Source organism: Sciurus vulgaris (assembly GCF_902686455.1).
Source record: "Sciurus vulgaris genome assembly, chromosome: 2".
Classification (NCBI taxonomy): domain Eukaryota; kingdom Metazoa; phylum Chordata; class Mammalia; order Rodentia; family Sciuridae; genus Sciurus; species Sciurus vulgaris.
Window position 1 is genome coordinate 2,274,551 of NC_136462.1, and position 6,149 is coordinate 2,280,699.

Consider the following 6,149-nt stretch of genomic DNA (forward strand, 5'->3'; position numbering starts at 1 on the left):
TTTAGTCCCATAGATCCTCTGTTTAGGTTTTGTTTGGAGGATCTATCCAGTGGTGAGAGTGGTTCGTTAAAGTCACCCAGCATTATTGTGTTGTGATCTGTTTGATTCTTGAAGTTGAGCAGGGCTTATTTGATGTATGTAAATGCTCCCTTGTTTGGGGCATAAATGTTTACAATTGTTATGTCTTGCTGATGTATAAATTCCCTTAAGTAATATGAAATGGCCCTTTTTGTACCTTCTAACTAACTTTGAAGTCCACATTGATATGAGGATGGAAACCCCTGCTTGTTTATGCAATCCTTGTGAGTGATACATTTTTCGCATCCTTTCACCTTCAGTCTGTGGATTTCTTTGCCTGTGAGGTGATTCTCTTGGAGACAGCATATTGTTGGGTCTTGGTCTTAAATTCAGTCTGCCAGTCAGTGTCTTTTGATTGATGAGTTGATTATTATTGAGATAGGATTTATATTCCCAATCATTTGGGTTTATTCCTAGTTTTATTTTGAATTAATTTCTCCTTTGATTGATTATTCCTTAGTGTAGTTTTTCCCTTTGCTGGTATTCACTTTTTTTTTTTTCCCATTTCATCCTCATAAAATATTTTGTTGAATGTTCTGTAGTGCAGGCTTTTCAGTTGCAGATTTGTTTAATTTTTGTTTATCATGGAAGGTTTTAATTTCATCTTCAAATCTGAAGCTTAATTTTGCTGGATATAGGATTCTTGGTTGGCATCCATTTTCTTTCAGAGCTTGGTGTATGTTATTCCAGGACATCCTAGCTTTGAGGGTCTGGGTTGAGAAATCAGCTGAGATCTGAATTGGTTTTCCCCTATATGTAATCTGACATTTTTCATTTGCAGCCTTTAAAATTCTATCCTTATTCTCTGTCTTAGTCATTCTCATTATAATGTGCCTTGGTGTGGGTCTGCTGTAATTTTGTACATTTGGGGTCCTGTAAGCCTTTTGTAGTTGATTTTCCATTTCATTCTTAGGTTTGGGAAGTTTTCTACTATTATGTCATTGAAAAGATTGTGTGTTCCTCTGGTTTGTATCTTCACGCCTTCATCTATCCCAATAAACCTTAAGTTTGGTCTTCAGGTTATCCCATATTTCTTGGAAGTTCTGTTCATGTCTCTTAATGTCTTTTCTCCATAGTCAACTTTGTTTTCAAGATTATATATTATGTCTTCATTGCCTGAAAATCTGTCCTCCAAGTGATCTAGTCTGTTGGTGATGCTTTCCATTGATTTAAAAAAAATTTTTTTAGATGTTGATAGATCTTTCTTTCATTCATTTATTTACATGGTGCCGAGACTTGAACCCAGTGCCTCACACGTGCCAGGCAAGCACTCCATCACTGCGCCACAGCCCCAGCCCTCCACTGATTTTCAATTTGGTTTATTGATTCCTTCATTTTTTGAGGATTTCTCCTTGATTCTTTTTCTCCATCTCTTTTTTGACATGAACTTTTACTTCCCGTATTTTCTCTCTGGTTTCACTCCTTACATCATCCTTTACCCTGCAGATCAGTTTGACGTGTACATTCTAAACTCCTTCTCTGGCATTTCTTCCCCCATAGTGTTGTTAGATTCTGTTATTGAAGTATCTTGGGTTGTTTGGGGTGATTTTTTCCTTTGTTTTTTCATGTTATTCATGTGCCCACCCATCTAGCAGGATGGATCTGAGGCAGCAGAGTTTCTACCCTGTGGACTTGCAGTGCTTGGAAGGTTTCCTGTGCCTCACAGCTTAGGGGATACAAATAGCAACAACCACCAATGCCAACAACATATAGCACTAAACCAGACAGTTCCTACTATGACTTCTACAGTGCTGACTGTCACAGGAAACACATGATATGATCAGTTATTACCCACAGTCGAAGCAGTTAAGTTTGTGAAAGGGTCTACGATTTCGAATGGTTGGCCGGGAGAGAACAGAAGTGAGGTAGCATGTGATGATTATGAGGGAGGAGGTGAGAAGGTAGAGTGAAAACTTAAAGGAACAGTGAAAGATAATAATAGAGATTGGCTGTTATCAGAAGAAAAAAGAATCAAGGGAAACAGATAAGTGAGAGAAGTATATGTATATATATGTATATAAGTTAAAAATTATAAAAAGAAAAATAATTCAAAATTGAAATATACTAATCAAATATTCTTGTCCTCAAAATATTGACCCATGAAAAATAATTGACTTAAAAGTGCTAGAAATGGGAAAAAATATGAAAATGTATAAATGTCCATGAAATTAAGGTCACAATTAAACAGAAAAGAAAAAGCAGGAAAAAAAAGATCTCAATGGGAAGTCAGAGAATTGTGTCCCTTGGAGTTCGAAAGACATCAGCTCCCTTCTCAGCGGTGTCGGGTGGGCGTGGGCTCAGGGGTCCACCTGAGGTGGGGTTAAGTTCAGCTGGGCTCCAGGCTCTTTGCTGGTTGCCAGTTGGTCTGGAGGCTTTAAATCTGCTCACCTCCAGGGTTGGGCCATTATTTCTTCGAACACATTTTTCTGAAAAATTTCTCAAAGTTTTTGCATGAAAAAAATGTGGGCCTATTTCTTTCTGGACATTAGTTGCTTTCTTGGATGGTAGATTTTTAATGGCTTCTTCTATTTCCTTGCTTGATGTTGATCTGTTTAAATCGTGTATGTCCTCCTGGTTCAGTTTGGGAGGAGCGTATGTCTCTAGAAATTTGTCAATGTCTTCGGTACTTTCTATTTTGTTGGAATACAGATTTTCAAAGTAGCTTCTCATTATGTTCTGTATCTCAGTGGTGTCTCTTGTGATATTTCCTTTTTCATCACGAATTTTAGTAATTTGAGTCTTCTCTCTCCTTCTCTTTGTTAGTGTGGCTAAGGGTTTGTCTATTTTATTTACTTTCTCAAAGAACCAACTTTTTGTTATGTCAATTTTTCGAATAGTTTCTTTTGTTTCAATTTCATTGATTTCAGCTCTGATTTTAATTATTTCCTGTCTTCTACTACTTTTGCTGTTATTCTGTTCTTCTTTTTCTAGGGCTTTGAGCTGTAATGTTAGGTCATTTAGTTGTTGACTTTTCATTCTTTTCTGGAATGCACTCCATGCAATGAATTTTCCTCTTAGTACTGCTTTCATAGTGTCCCAGAGATTTTGATATGTAGTATCATCATTCTCATTGACCTCTAAGAATTTTTTAATCTCCTTCCTGATGTTTTTTTTGTTATCCATGTTTATTCAATAGCATATTATGTAGTCTCCAGGTGTTGGAGTAATTTCTGTTTTTTATTTTATCATTGATTTCTACTCTCAGTCCATTATGATCTGACAGAACACAAGGCAGTATCTCTAGTTTTTGGCATTTCCTAAGGGCTGCTTTGTTGCATAACATATGGTCTATTTTTGAGAAGGTTCCATGTGCTGCTGAGAAGAAAGTGAATCCGCTCGTTGATGGATGGAATATTCTACATATGTCTATTAAGTCTAGGTTATTGATTGTGTTATTGAGTTCTATGGTTTCTTTGTTTGGTTTTTGTTTTGAAGATCTATCTAGTGGTGACAGGCGTTATGTTAAAGTCACCCAGAATTATTGTGTTGTGGTCTATTTGATTCCTGGAATTGAGAAGGATTTGTTTGATGTACAGGGATGCACCATTGTTTGGGGCATAAATCTTTACCATTGTTATGTCTTCCTGATTTATGGATCCCTTAAGCAGTATGAAATGTCCTTCCTTATCCCTGCTGACGAACTTTGGCTTGAAGTCCACTTTATCTAAGGATGGAAACCCCCACTTTTCTACTGGGTCCATGTGCGTGGTAGGTTTTTTTCCCATCCTTTCACCTTTAGTCTGTGGATGTCTTTTTCTATGAGATGAGTATCTTGCAGGCAGCATATTGTTGGATCTTTCTTTTTAATCCAATCTGCCAGTCTATGTCTTTTGATTGATGAGTTTAGGCCATTAACGTTCAGGGTTATTATTAAGATATGATTCTGTTCATGATTTCTTAACATCTTCTCTGTTTGGGCAACTTTATTTTCAAGATTAAATATTTTGTCTTCATTGTCTGAGGTTCTATCTTCCAAGTGGTCTAGTCTTTTGGTGATGCTTTCCATTGAGTTTTTTATTTGGTTTATTGTTTCCTTCATTTCAAGGATTTCCGTTTTTTTTTTTTTTTTTTTTTTTTTTTTTTTTTTTTTTTAGAATGTCTATCTCTTTGTTGAAATGATCTTTTGCTTCCTGCACTTGCTCTTGCAGTTTATTGGTAATATCATTCATTGCCTGCATTTGCTCTCTTATCTCATCCTTTGCTTCACGAATCATCCTAATCATGTATAATCTGAAGCCCTTTTCTGACATTTCTTCTACCATACTGTCATTGGATTCTATTACTATAGAATCTAGATTTGTTTGGATCATTTTCTTCCCTTGTTTTTTCATATTGTTCATGTATCTTCCCCTCTAGCAGTGCAGATCTGGGGTATTGCAGATTTCCCCCTATAGGCTTATAGTGGCCCTATAGGATTCCAAAACCCTTTCTTTAAGGGGAAATCAATATTAGCAGTGCCCAATTCAGACACTATACAATCCTAGACCAAATAGCCCCTGACAATGATCTTCAAGCCTCCAGCAGGTGTCTCAGGATGGGATTTGCCCCACCTAAAGATCAGAGCTATGGCTTCCAGGGTTATCCAAGATGGCTGCTCTGGCTTCGAAATGTGTTGGCAAATGGGGAGCTGCAGCTCAGGGTGTGGCCGTGGTCAGCAGGAGGTCCTGGAGGTGGGATGCGGTTGGTCAGGCAGGGGTCCTAGAGGTCGGGTGTGTTTGGTGTGGTTGTGGGATCCTGGAGGCCGGATACAATCAGTTGGTCTGGGTTCCCGGTGATAGGGCGCAGTCAGTTGGTCTGGGGATCCTGGCGGCAGGGAGCAGTCAGTTGATGTGAGGGCCCCAGAGGCAGGGAGTGATTGGGCTGAGGGATCCTGGAGACGGGACTCAGTCAGTCCAGCCAGGGGTCCTACAGGGCCCGGCTGTTGTCTCAAAATGGCGGCAGCCACGTGTAATCAAACCTGCAGGTACTGTAACAGTGAACTTCCAGGCAGCAGCAGGCAGCTGGTTCTTCACTGGCGGTCTGCGGTCAATCTGCTGGCAGCTGTCGGACGATTGGGAGGTGAACCTCGAGCGTTGGGTGATGGATGGGGCAAGGCAGGTGATGGACAGGCAAGAGGCAGGCAAATGGAGGATGACAAATGCCTGACAGTGAGCAATCTGCTCTCAAAAAAGGCGTTGATATGTTGGCAGATTGCAGGTGATCACAGCAGACAAATAGGGTAAAGAGCATGGGATCAATAAGCAGCAAAAACTGACTCACCAAGAAACAGGTATCCTCTGCTTGAAACTGGAGTTACGGAGCGACAAGGAACGCAGCCTCCCTCTAGTCCGCCATCTTTGATCCCCCGATTAGTTGCTTTCAAACAAGAAAATCGGTGGCAGGTACAGTCATGCACATCCCCGTTGGGGGGCTTTTATTTGTTTCTGCAATGAACCCAGACCCACACAGGCTCGGGGCCATGATCTTCCATCTGTCCCTACTGGGGTCTTGCCCTAAACCCACACCCAGCTCCCCAAGAGCATCTCCAACCTGACAGGAGCGCACACCACTCTCAGGCCGCTGCCTGCCACCCACCTCTAGGCCAGGTGGTCCAGAAGGCTGAGCGTTGTGCCCCTGTGCCCGTAGCACTGGCCTAGTTCAGGTTCCAGTCTCCCCTCCCGATTCCTTTCCTGTACCCCCAAGCCCAAGGCCCAGCTGCACTCCAGGGAGGACCTACCTTGCTCCTGAGGGAGCTCCTTTCATGGAGCCACAGCACCTGGCCTCCACCTGCAGCCCCTGGTTACTGGGTGGCCTGCTCAGAGACTTCCAGGGGCCTGGTACTCGGCAGGCCTCCAGAAAGGCTTGCTGACTGAAGGGCCTGCGTGGTCCACTTTGACACAGACCTTGGATACCTCCCAACGTGGCCTAGCTTCCTCCTCCATGAGGGTGCCAGGCTGGGGGGCCTGTTCCTGAGTCACTATGGGCAGCTGCCATTGGAGACCTTCACGAGAGTTGGGAGACACACCTGGCCGCCAGGCAGGTGCCAGTGGAGGGGGCGGGCCACGTGGGGCCCACAGCACACGCTCTGTACC